Source organism: Aotus nancymaae, unplaced genomic scaffold (genome assembly GCF_030222135.1).
Source record: "Aotus nancymaae isolate 86718 unplaced genomic scaffold, 86718_ANA_hifiasm-v0.15.2.pri h1tg000025l, whole genome shotgun sequence".
In the NCBI taxonomy this organism is placed as follows: domain Eukaryota; kingdom Metazoa; phylum Chordata; class Mammalia; order Primates; family Aotidae; genus Aotus; species Aotus nancymaae.
Window position 1 is genome coordinate 3,605,655 of NW_026988438.1, and position 14,465 is coordinate 3,620,119.

The window sequence follows — 14,465 nt, forward strand, 5'->3', positions numbered from 1 at the left end:
TGGAATTCCAGCATTTCTAATGTAGGATAATTTTGGACCAATAATAGTCCATCTACTCTGGACAGTTTTTTAGGGAAATGGATCAGAAGTATGAAGGACTGTTCTTAAGGATTCAAAACTCTGATTAAATGTACATCCAGAATTTTACCTCAGTGCATTCACTTATTTTCCATTTTGCAAAATTGCAGTTAAGCCTTGAGGCAAAAGCTTCAATAAGACAATCTTAGAGATGGTTTTGACTCAAGTCGAAGACATGATTTGAGATTCTAGATAGTGGCCAATTTTGTAAGAATTTCCACTAGTCTGCAGACTGTAATAATTGTGTTATTTGGATAAGGTTCGGCAAAGCATCTAGTAAGATTAACTGAATGAGTTTTCTGGAGCTTTGCCATTGGGAGCTATCCATTATGTTCTTTGTTCTACCTCATTATAAAACAGGCTATTGAAATTGAAATTGGTTGGTTTATTGGTATGTCATGTTTTTATTTCTATTTTTTTCCTTTTCTATTCTTAACATCTGAGCTCTTAATTTGGTTGAAAGCAAGCTCTTCAGTCTAAGTGGATAACAAAACATCCCTTTGAGAAGGAGGAAATAGACGATAAAATCTGTGTTACTAATTTTCTTGAATAATTTGGAGGATTTTTTTCCCCATCCTGTGTGTGTTTTTAAGACCTTGTTAAGTTCATAGTTCTTTTTTCTTTTCTTGCTTAAATGGAATATTCTCTTTAATCCCACCTGAGTTTCAAAAATGTATTATTGAACTGCCCAGTTCAGGAATTCAGTTGCCTGTTTTACTGAAAGGAGGTACGTGTGACCCGACGGTAAAAGAATGTCATTCAAAGACATTTCCGCTGGTTTGTTTCTTGGATCAGTTACTATTCACATAAATCTGGAAAGAATCCAAAATATGTAAACAAATTAAGAGTCTGAGGATCCCAGTGGGAATATCTATAAGTTCTGCTATAAATCAGGAATTTAAGATAAATAAAGATAAATACAGTGTGTTATAATAAGATAGCCAGGAGAAGCAACTATAGACCAACTATTCTTGGCTCTGGTTTGGGAATCTTAATGAATATTAAAAGATTTGGGTTAATCATTAGGTTATACATGATGTCCCTGCTTCCCAAGCCTATATATGTTGCCTAAAGAGAATTTTATTTTCATTTTACTAACTTTTAATTGTTGCTTAATATCAAACAACTACTCAACTTAGAAGCCACTGTTTTATATTCTCAAACCCTATTACATATTTAAAATATGCAAATTACTTATCTTTATCATTATTAATCTCTTTATATATTTACATAAATCGGCTAATACACTAATGTGTAGTTTGAATGGGAGATTTTCCTCCAAGAGCTTTTGTGATGCACTCTCTTCTTGAAACTGTCAACCCTAGACTATGAACTAAAATCTGTGTTCGAAGAGGTACAAAGTAATGTGCCCCAATCTTGTGAGGTTAGAAGAAAAGCCCATGAGGAATATATAAAGACTGTCGGTCTTAAGAAGCTTTAAAGCATCAGAAGTGTCCCTTTAGTCCTGAGCCATCAGTCTCCACTGTTGATCCCAAGGGCCCCACTGTTCCTGTAGGTCCAGAGGTCAGGCAATCAAGGCAACCCAGGTCCCCAGACTTCTGGCTTCTGGGTCCCACTGTCCTTTTCTTTCTTTCTTTCTTTCTTTCTTTCTTTCTTTCTTTTTTTTGAGATGAAGTCTCATTTTGTTGCCCAGGCTGGAGTGCAGTGGGGCAATCTTGGCTCACTTTAAACTTGGCCTCCCAGGTTCAAGTGATTCTCCTGCTTCAGCCTCTCAAGTAGCTGGGACTACAGGCATGCACCACCATGCCAAGCTAATTTTTTTCATATTTTTAGTAGAGACAGGGTTTTGCCATGTTGGTCAGTCCGGTCTCAAACTCCTGACCTCAAATGATCTGCCAAGGTGCTGGGATTACAGGCATGAACCACTGCACCTGGCCCCACTGTCCTCTTCTTGACTTCCAAGTGTCTGTCTGTCTCTCAGTGGTATTCTCTCTCTCTTCACACCCTCCCCTGCTCTTGCCTCTTTTCTCTTAGCCGAGGATAATTTGTATAATCGAATGGATTTTGTCTTTTACACCAGAACCATCAGCACCTGTAACTTTAGGCTCTTGCTATTTTACCACTCTGTTAGTCAGTTCTCACTATTCTAAATAAGACTTCCCCAAGACTGGGTAATTTATAAAGAAAAAGAGGTTTAATGGATTCAGTTCCACACGGCTAGGGAGGTCTCACAATCGTGGCAGAAGTCAGAGGAGGAGCATCGTGGAAGGCCAGAGAGCTTGCTGGGAACTCCCCTTTATGAAACCATCAGATCTTGTGAGACTTATTCACAATCTCCAGAAGAGCCGGGGAAAACCCAGCCCCCATGATTCAGTTACCTCTCACAAGGTCCCACCTGTAACATGGGAATTCTGGGAGCTAAAAATCAAGATGTGATTTGGGTGGGAACATAGCCAAACCATATCACCTTCCTTCTGAAATCTCTGAGTCAAGGAACTGTAAAACCAGGCTAACAGCTTTCAGTAGAAGGGGGAGGAAAAGAACGGCAAAATAGGCGAATAATCAAAGTAGTCCTGCCTTCTGTATATTGAGTATTAAATGAGATACGCAGATAATGAAAGCCTCTCTTTTCAGTGCAGTTTTCTCTTCCCTCTCAAAACTATGCTGCCTCCCAGTTACTATTGCATGACCTCCAAATCTGTATCTTTGTCAACTGAAAAACATGTTTACATGTGAGTATCTTTTCATTTAGAAACAGACTATGTTTTCTCCCCCAAGCTTGACTTGTTCCCCAAATTCTTGTCTTTGTTGATGTTACTGGTGATCACTGTTGGGATATACTCCTGCTTTTGGAGTTTGGGACCCTTTTCTATTTTCCTTCTTCCCTGTGCAACCACCTAGGTTTCTTTGAGCTGCCCCTCAAATCTAGGTTGGCTTCTTCACTTCTTCCATCACTTCCATCTACACACTCATCACAAGCCGCTCACACCCTGCATGCTTCACATTCCAGCGAACCAGTCACCATTTCCTGATCAACAGCGTCTTTTTTGCCTTGTGCCCTTGCACGTGCTGTTGCTGTCTGATATAGCCTGTTGTTATCTTTTTACACACATATTTTATTTATGTCATATTTTATTACAGAATTTATAGTATCTTAACACTAGATAAGACGGCATATTGATGCCGTAAAGATGTTCTTTATTTTCTTTGAATCTAGAAGAATGCTGGTGACAGGTATAACAGAAGTTAGAAAGGCAGGATCAATACTAAATGATCTTCCCCAATTTTTTTTTCCTTCATAACTCCACAGATAATGCTCTTGTCACTTTACATTCCTGTTCCACAATCTTCAGTAACTGTCTACCTTTTGCTCCAGTAAGTAAATCCATCATTTTTCCTTTACTGTATATTTCATGAATGTATTACACCTCTCTATTTGCCGTCCAGACATACCTTTTAGACCAACATTAGTCTTGCACCTTCAGCGGGATCAGACATGTTGCCTTCCTGACCACACACCCACGTATCCCCTTCTTGCTGTTGCACTTTGACTGACGGCCTTGCTTTTACTGGAAACACATCACCCCTGCCCTCTGTTGATTCAATTCCCATGCTTCCTACAGTATTTATTCCTGTTCCTGCTCAACTAGCATACCTTCTCAGACCTTTCCATTATTTTGATATTTAAAGGCTGTAAACTCACAAATCTACACTGTATAATGCTAACTTGGGATATACTAATTAAATGTAGCATATTTTCTCAATTTAAGAACAATGTGTTTTGGTTTACAACAGCCCCTTCTGCAAGGCCTTGCCATGTTTGAACACACAGTGAGGATTCATATATGTGCCAGAACATTGATTTGGTAGGAGAATCATTAAATGGTTATCTTCTTTGAGAATATGGTGGAAGACACTTTCACTACCAGCTGACTCTTATTTCAGGCACTGCGCCAGATGCTTTCTGTACTGTATTTCATTTCGTCTAATGGCAAATGCATGTTTAGAGTCAATGTTTACATAATATAGGCAATTTGTTTTGGTAGTTTTACTTCTTAGGCCCTGTTATACTGATGATCTGTGATTTTTATTTAAAGTCAGGTACTTAAATGTGTAGGAATTCAACATTATACAAAGAAAGGGAAGGAACAGAAAGGAAGGAAGTCAGTTGCCAAGTCATTCATGAGTGGCCACTTAGCACCTGATCAAATGAGTACTGATGAAAATTTGTTAAAGCCCTGTGGTAACTGGCATTTGTAACAGGCTTTTAAAACACACACTGTCCTTTGAAGTTTACCTTTTTTCTTCAATTCTTTCCTGAGGTAAAGAATTCAAACAAGCTCTTGAAATCCTCTTTATAGATCTGCTGCTTTAATGGAAACTAAGCGCCACCTGGTGGTAGGATGGGTTTTTGTGTTCGGACTTCAGCCTGTGCATTGAGATGTATTCAGCAGGGAAATAGAATCTGTATACATGTAAACATATGCATACATATGTGTTATATATGTGTGTGTTTTCAGATATTCTTTCACAAAAGTTGTGAAATATACTTACTCTTGTGCTTTATTAGCATCTAAAGCAGGGCACTCAGCATTTGCTTATTATCAATGTCTCATGAGGTTCAGGCTCTCAGCAATGAACAGAATGATCTTACTTTGTGATAATCACAAAATCTTGACTCTGTTTCATATCAAGATTGTTTTTGAAAGGATTTCACTTATATTTTGATAGTAATAGTAGTTTACGACTAATATAAAATTACAAAAATAAAATGGAGAAATGCTTGAAAAATTAACTCAAGCAATAGTTCTGGTTAGTCCAACTCTTAATTCATGACTATGTCCTTTCTCTGTCTCATATAAGAGCATTATTGTGTTGAGTGACAGAAGTTTCTGACATTTAGCTTTATAAGAACTAGAAGCCCTCCAGCTGGATTTAGCCCATAGATGTGTTTGTCATATCTGTATTAAAAATACAAAATAGGTACCTACACTTGCAGATTGGGGCATTTCATCGTAAAAATGCAGCTATCTAGCAATGAGGGGCCTTTTTCTTTTTTTGAGACCGGGTCTGCTCTTTCGCCCTGGCTGGAATGCAGTGGTGTGATCTCAGCTCTCTGACGTCTCAACCTCCTGGAGCTCAAATGATCCTCCCACCTCAGGCTCCCAAGTTTTCTGGGACTACTGGAGCCCTGTCATTACACCTGGCTAATTTTGGTATTTTTCATAAAGACAAGATTTTGCCATATCATCAAGCTTGTCTCAAACTCCTGGGTTCAAGTGATCCTCCTACCTTTGCCTCTCAAAGTGCTGAGATTATAGGCAAGAACCACTGCGCCTCAACCTCAAGAGTAGCCTTTTAAGAAGGGGCACTGATAGGGTCAGGCTTTTTGTCCCACCCACATCTCATCTTGAATTGTAATCCCCATAATCCCCACACGTCAAGGGAGAGAACAGGTGGAGGTAATTGAATCACCGGGGCGGTTTCCCCGAGGCTGTTCTCAGAAGTTCTCGCGAGATTGATGGTTTTTTACGCCAGGTCCTTCCCCTTCCTCAGCACGTCTCCTTCTCGCCGCCCTGTGGAGGACGCGTCCCGCTTCGCCGTGCGCCATGAATGTTAGTTTCCTCAGGCCTCCCCAGCCTTGCTGAACCGTAAGTCAGTTACGCCTCTTTCCCAGGTGTTCTTACAGCAGGTGAGACGGGCTGACACGGGCCCGTTTATTTTTCACAGGCCCCTGTACCCCGTGCAGGTCGCTCACTGCCTTTTCACGTGTTACTGCCTGATTTCTGCAGCCTTTCACGTTTGTGACCACCATGTGTTACCTGTAATGCCTCGCTCAGAAATTTTTAGTGGAGCACAAGGCGAAAATGGAGAGAAATGAGTTATTACCCATCAAAAGCACGAAAGACAAGCACCCCAAGGGCATCCAGTTGTCTTCCCTGGTTCCGCAGTGGCCCGGTGGTGCAGTAGGTTGTACTTCAAATAGTGTGACAGATATTTAATTGAATGTGTGTTGTTTTAAGCCACCAGATTTCTGGTAATTTGTTACAGCAGTAATAAAAAACTAATAGACCCGCGAAGAAGTTTTGAAGTTTGCTTTCTGAAGTTTTTATGAGAGTATTTCTTTCCAAGATATAAAATCATAGTACTAAGCATGCAGACTCCCTACCAGTCTCTTCCTTGTGCTCCCCATTCCCTTGAGAAATATTTTTCTAATCCCTCCCTACCCCTGTACAGCAGGGAGAGAAGGTCGTGGTTAAAGAACTGTACTTCTGCAGCCTGGCAAGAAGGCAGGCCGTGGCCGATAGAAGACCTGTGGTCGGAGTATTAATAGGGAGGAGGTTTCAAAAGATAAGCTTTCTTTTTCCTGAATATTGCCATCATCTCTGGATAGATTATGTAGATGTTTAAAATGACATACGGATATGTTATCAAAGTAGTAGAGGTGATTTTGCTCACAGTATTTCTAGTGTGATAGGCCACAGCCACTGGTGTTACAGACTTAAAGAAGTCCTGGTTCCGACTCATAGTATATAGATTTTTGAGAATAAAGTAGGTTGAAGGTATTGAGAAGGAAGCATAGTTAATTGATATGTAGTGGGGAAGTAAGTAGGAGTTAATTGAGAGAGTTTAGATATCAAGATACTGAGGATTTATAAATAGAGTTGGATTTAAATGTATATAAAATATTTATATGTAAATACATTGCAGAATGTTCAATTTGGAAATGCTCCTCTTATAGCATTTCCAGGCCCCTGCATATGACCACCTTAAGAATAGAGAGTACATTTTAATTATGATCTCTTTGTTCACATTATGGCTGTTTCTTCTCTGAGATGCATGATATTTGTTAGGAAGAACTTTGTGTTGCTTTTGAATGACAGAATACTCAACCACCTTGCAACCTGCTAAGAGAATGATACTTTAAAATGTATCCATGAGATGATGGCACTGTAAGACCCTTTTGCAGTCTGTATAGTATCACCGATGAGCACATTGAGTATCAGGTATGTGGTGGTCTAGTGGGGAATGATGCAGTTAAATGCAGTCACAGTCAAGCCCCCAGATGCGGAAATTCATTGAAATAGATCTCACAGTTGGCTACTCCTAAGAATATGCCAAATTTGCACAGAGAAATCCAGGGATACTGACTATGACTACATTTAAAAACCATCAGCTAAATAGGACAATAAACTGATACTCTAAAATGAAAATGTAAATAAATCTTTCTTCTAGAAAAAACAAAGTTTATTTTTGAATAGAGTCAGGGTTTTACTCTGTCTCCTAGGCTGGAGTGCAGTGGCGCCATCATAGCTCACTGTAACTGCGAACTCCTGGGCACAAGGGATCCTGCCACCTTAGCCTCCTGAGCAGCTAGGACTACAGGCTCATGCCATCATGCTTGAATAATTTTTAAAATTTTCGTAGAGGCTGGGTGATGCAGTGTTCCCCAGGCTGGCCTCTAAATCATGGCATCAAGTGACCCTCTTGCCTTGGCCTCCCAAAGAGCTGGAATTACAGGTGTGGGCCACTGCCTCTTGGCTGTTTTCTTTTTGTTATCAACCCATGAATAATTGAAACCGATCTCTAAACCTCTACCTGGTTGTCCTTTAAGGATTTTTTTTCACTTAACTAGAATCCTTAATATGTTTTAAAGTATCAACCTGACGATAAAGGCTAGGATTGAAATGTTCTAACCTTACATTTTTAATTTTTCACCATGTTATTTTTTTGGAAGCACAACAAATGTTAATGCTACTCTTTATCTTGGTATTCCTGTAGTAGTTAATTGACATAGTAGTATTAAACATAGTAGTTGCTCAGTATATGGGTGAATGAAGTAATAAATGGATACATCCATTTTTTCCATTTACTGGCACATTTTCTTACTTAACCAAAAGGATCTAAAGCTGCTGTTGCTTTAGCTGGTCTGTTTTACTCTGGGTTTTTCAGAGTGTAATTTCCCTTAAGTTTAAGATGGTTCTAGAATTTAAAGATAAATATTTTTCAATATGGCCTCTAAATATTAGCTGACTTATGTAATCTGCTCATTTAAAGAAGTAAAATTATTTTTCCACACAGAAGGAAAATGAAATTGAGGAAAGGTATATTAGTCTTCAGATGTCAATTTTTAAGCGATTAAAGATTTAAAATATCAGCCCTCATGATGGCTGCCATTTTAAAGGCTAACTTTCCTGTACCACTATTCCTTCCCACCGTGTGGAAAATGTTTAAGTCCTTGGTGCTGTAACTCATATATTAATACTTGCTTTTCTATATAGAAAATCAGCTGGTGAGTTTGTTAAATATGTTGCTTATCAGGTAGCACCCCTAGGAATACAGATTGAGTAGCCTTTGGGTTGCAAGTGTTTATAAAAATGGAAGATGAATGTCAAAGTTTTGATCCAAGGCCACGCTGTGAGAAATGTTGCTTTGATTGCTTGGTGCACCTACATTGTTGTTTAGTTGTACAATCATCAGTAGGTGCCTAAGCGATCTCACCTACAAGTAAATCTGCTGCCATGTGGTTGTCCCCGTCCTGATACCTCTCCTCTGCCTCATGACTCCCACTCCCCGAGCAGCTGTGCAATGATTTTACAAAGTCATGCCTTTGAGGAGACCTAGGGCAGATAGAATTACTGCAGGAAAGTCCTTTAATTCTCTGGCATAGGTAGCACTTTGCTTTCAAAACAGGCTAAGCTTTCTTTTTCTGTGGGATAGCAGATCTGAGCTGGCCCCTGACAGGTTTGTATCTTTGCTGTCTCTACCACTGTCTCTAAAATACAGTCTCTTCCGTCCTATGTTGATAGTCTTCTGCTTGCCAAGATTTCCCCACCGTCATACACCACAAGACTTGTCCTGGATCACATGGATCTCCATACCTTTCCTGACTCTCTCTTCCCAAAAGGCAATAACTGTCATATGGCACAAGTTGGAATTAGTAAATGTTGGCAAGCCCAAGCATTCAATCTGGGGCTTCATCTTCATCAGCAATAAGCATGGCTTAAGTGTCAACTTAGTTGTAGGTTCTGTGTCAACTCAAAGGGACAGGAAGATTTTTCTGCTCAAAAGCTATATAATGGTGAGAATTTGAGAAAATAGCCTTTTATTATATTTTTCAGCTTTTTTGAGGTATAAATTACAAAAGTTGTATATATCGAGGGTGTACAGTGTCATGTTTTGAGATACACTGTGAAATGATAACTGCAATCAAGGTAATTAACATCTGTATCACCTCACAAATATGCCTTTTGTATGTATGGTAAGAATACTTAAGATCTACTCAATTAGCAAATATTAAGTGTCTATTATGTTGGTGCAAAAGTAATATTAGTAACAATATTATTAGTAACTATAGTCAGCACAGTGTACATTAGGCCTCCAGAAGTACTCACAACTGCAAGATTGTGACTTTTGACTAATTTATCCTTGTCCCCCATGCCTCCCCAACCACTTGTTACCACTCATCTACTCTGTTTCTATGAGTTAAACTTTTTTTTGAATTCCATATATAAGTAAGATCATGCAGTATTTTTCTTTCCATTTCTGACTTATTTCACTTAGTATAATGTCTTCTGGGTCCATCTACAGTGTCAAAATGGCAAGATTTCTTTCTTTTTGAAGGATGAATAATATTCCATTGTATACACATACCGTATTTTTTTCTTTCATTCATTGATGGACACAGGTTATTTATGTATCTTGGCTATTGTGAGTAACATGTAATGAACATGGATGTACAGATGATAATTCAAGACGGAGTTTTTATTGCCTTTCGATATATACCCAGAAGTGGGGCTGCTAGATTGTATGATAGTTCCATTTTTAATTTTCTGTGGAAGCTCCTGTATGAACCTTTTTATTTTATTTTTTTTGAGACAGTCTTGATCTGTTTTAAAGGCTGGAGTGTAGTGGCACAATCTTGACTCACTGCAACATTGGCCTCCTGGGTTCAAGTGATTCTCATGCCTTAGCCTGCCCCTGACCCAACCCCACCCACCTGAGTAGCTGGGACTACAGGCGCACACCACTACACCCACCTAATTTTTGTATTTTTAGTAGAGATGGGGTTTCTCTTTGTTGGCTAGGCTGGTCTTGAACTCTTGGCCTCCCAAAGTGCTAATATTACAAGTGTGAGCCACTATGCCTGGTAGTATGAACCCTTTTAAACTGGGAAGATAAATTCAACCATCTGGTAAGATAGGCATATTTTGAGTCACTTTACTGTGACTAAATCCTGCTGTTTTTTACATATAGTTTTGCTTCATCCTTTGGGCTGTGAGTCCTCTGAGGCCTTTTAGGCTTCACACAGGGCTCCTCTACTGCTGTGTGCTAGCAAAAATAATAAGTTACTCTAGATCTTCCATGAAACAGAAATTACATAGTTACATACAAAGAGAGAGAAACATTTTAAAATCTGAATTAAACATTGTTGGGGCATATTTTCTATGCTCAAACTACGCATAAACTATTGTCGGATTCAACACTCAGTTTTGGTTGTGATGGGCAATGGAATATATAATGGCAAAAAATATAACCGTTTGATGTTTCTAATTTCATGGATTATTAATAATGCCTTCTTATTTTGTTACCTCTGCCTGAAACAATCTATTTTAAAATGGCTTCTTAATGTTACTGATTTTCACATTTTTGGCAGCTGTTCTCATTTTGATATATTTTTAAAACATCCCATAATTATTGGCATAATGGGAAAGAGAGTATACAGTTCCCAGGTTCTTCATGAGGCCCCAAGAAGTACGTGGTACAAAGAGTGGAATTTAGCTTTGTTATAATTTCCTAACAGTAGTTACACTAAGATAGAAACAGTAGCTTTCCTGAGGGAATGGCACTTAGGTAAATCATAAACTACTTACTGTAGAATTTCTCCATCACAGGACAACCTGTAAAGACCCTTCCCATTCAGGACGGTGAGAATCCTGAAACTCAAATGCACCAGCGCCTGCAGGGAGGTTGCTAAACTTTCCATTTTAAAAGTGCCCACTAGAGGGAGTATAACATCATAAATATTTCCTTTCATTTGATGCCTTGCTTCTGGTAAGCCAGCAGGAAAGCAAGATTTGAGTGCAAATATCTAGAATGTCTTTTATATTCTATTTTTTTCTCATTCACATTTTATTAAATAGTCTGATGAGCAAAGAAAACTTGTGACAGGAAAAATTAGTAGATAATATGTAACTATTTTTATTTTTATATGTGAAAACTTCAGAATTTAAAATCATTGTCTCAAAATGAAATATAGATTATTTGCATCTAACAGTGTAAAGCATCTTGGAATAGGTGAACACTTCACCAAATTTTAGGGGGTTTGTTGTTATCGTTTTATTTGCTGTGGATATAATTAATATATTTATCTCTTAGTCTGTCATTTTCTGTTACAGTGTGCCCAGGTATTTCAGATAAACGTTTTTACTGGACAGCTGTTTTAGTTATATAGTAGCAAAATCAAATGTTTAAATCTCAAGTTTAAAGCAACAATCTGCTACCTGCCTCAGGAAAAATAACAGTTAGTATTTCTCAAGAGTAAAAGCACTTCCTACTGCAGAATGAATGGTCTGTATTTTAACTTTTTAAATCTTTTCATTAAAAGTTGTATATATGTTTTTCCTGGTTTCTGTAAATTCAAATCTGGTCACATTCTAACATAAGACTCCAAGTTCAATTTTGGATTGAACTTTTTATGTTTGATCATTTGGAGATAAACTAAAAATGATTTCTATAACTCATTTTGAAACATTAAGCAAAGAAATAGCATTTTAAAAGTTCAAAAGAAAAATCTTTTTGAAAAATCGAGATGCTATTAGCTTCTTATATAGTAAAATACATTTTAAATTTGAATTTACAAAATTTTCAGCAAGAAAAAAACATGTTTGGTTATTTCAAATTTATATTTAATGAAAAAACATAGTTTCTTATTAGCTATTTGAAAACTATTTCTAACTGATTTCTTTTTTTAGTTACCTACTGTTAACATCAGTGGTCACAAGAGTTTTTCACCAACTCCTCCAGTTCACTGAATATTGCTTCTTCTGTTTAAATGAAAACATTTTTGTTTTTTTGTTCTCTTTTTCTTTACAATAAAACACAAACACACACATACACAACTTTGCAAGTGATGTGTCAACAGGGAAACAACTAAGTTATTTTGATTATACATTGCTGTTTAATAAGCGACTTGGGATAGGGCTGATTCCGTAACCTGCTCTTCATACCTTTTTTTTACATCTGCCGCTCCTTTCCTGAATGATTCTAGGACAAGGCCGTCTCCTTCATTACTCCCATTTGTAAGTAAAACCATACCTCCAACCTACCTCAAAAGCCAGGCTTGCCTGTCACATTTTATTTTCTTTATGTTTAGAAAAGTTCAGTATAAAATTAGCACATATTGGTTGTAAATAAATAAAAATATGTAAATTGTACTGAAGGATAAAGATTAAAAGGTAAACAAATATTTTTTCTCTTTCCTTTAGATCTTGCTATTCCTCTGTGCAGTCTGAATCTCTTACGATTTTTTCTAGCACATGCAATCCTGTATATAGACAAGTTATTATACATGCATCTTTCCTTAATTTTTTTTTTTTACAAAAACTGGGTCATATAAAAAATATTCTTCAGTGACTTTTTTTTTGCTAACTGTATTTTTAAGATGTTTCTGTGTCAGTACTTACAGAAGTACTTCATTGTTTTGGTTGCATAAAATCCTATACTTTAGACACCAGACTTCTGTTAATACATATTTAAATTGTTTCCTGTATTTCATTATATCAAATAGTGCTGCAGTGTAGAAACTTGAATAAACACCTTTGGGATCTTGTGCATTTTCCACATTTTTATAAATATAATCCGACAGATATTGAAAACACAGCTGGCTTGTTATTATTTAGATTTCATTCATGGCCTGACTACCTCCACAAAGCTTTTAAGATGTCTATGTTTTATGTTGTTTAGTGTCTCTGAAAGATACTTACTTTTATCAAAACATGTTGGTTGCCAACAATCGGATTTCAAACCAAAAAATGCTAATTTAGTCTAAGCGCATCTTTACTAGAAAGTAGAAGAATTATTTGTCTTGATAAATCAGGTAGAAAACTCTTAAATGAAAGATTGGAGAAAAAAATTCCCTTGCTGAATTAACCAGAATCACTGACTTTAGATCAGGTTGATGGAATATGAGGTTAACTATTGGATGTTAATGTTTTTGTATATGACAAGCATTGAGTAGTTAGGTAAAAATGCAGCAGGCAATACTCTGGAGTATTCTGGAGTAATTAAAAGTAACAAATGACATGTAGACAAAATATCATGCATATATTATAAGAACACTGTTGAGTGCTGAAAAGTAACAAGCAATGTATAAAAATGAATCAATAACCTTCACTGATTATTCAGTTCTAAATCAATGCACTTTAAAATACACATAAAATGTTTCATATTCTAAAAGAATTCGTAGAAATTCAAGGATATCAAATATGTTAGCATGGTTCTAGAGGGGAAAGCTAATGGGGATTGGGGAATAAGCATAAAAGATCTTTTTTTTTTGAGACAGAGTCTCACTTTGTCACCCAGGCTAGAGTGCAATGGCAGTCTCCTCTGCCTCCCGGGTTCAAGTGAGTCTCCTGCCTCAGCCTCCCGAGTAGCTGGGATTACAGGTGCATGCCACCACACCTGGCTAATTTTTGTATTTTTAGTAGAGACAGGGTTTCACTATGATGACCAGGCTGATCCTGAACTCCTGACCTCGTGATCCACCCACTTCAGCCTCCCAAAGAGCTGGGATTATAGGCGGGAGCCACCGCGCCCCGCCCTGGCATAAAAGATCTTTAACAAAAAATGAAGCACAAAGAAAAAAATAAGATGGTGTTGTGCGTTTTTGGGGACACTGAGGTGTCGTTTTCTAGAAATAAATGGTTTATTTGCAATGAACACTTTCTAAATTGTCTTGTGGTAAGAATATATTTTTTTCTGTCAAATTGACGTTTGTTGGACTAGGGCAGAAAAGATTCAATGGAAATATTCCTCAAATGCAGAGATGGGAAGTAGTATCCAGCAACACTCTTGTGGGAGCGAAGGATGATGTATTTGGAGACAACTACAGTTGAGAGTTATTTGTCTTCTGCATCTATCTGGGACATTGTTCAAGGTGGTTAAACTTCTGGAAATATAAGAGGTACATGATTGTACTACAGCTTTCTTACAAAGTGACCTCAGAGTAAGGGCACAAGGACAGCCCAGGTATCTAGCTGTGTGAACCCTCATCCAGACTATCTGAAGAGATGTTCCAAGAGCTGGGAGCTGGGCCTGAGACTGGGTAAAACTGTCTAACAGGCAAGGCTGAGAGCCGGGGGGAACTAAAGCCTGCATCCTGAGTGAGTGATAAAAACCAACAGCTAAAACTTGCGTAGCACTTA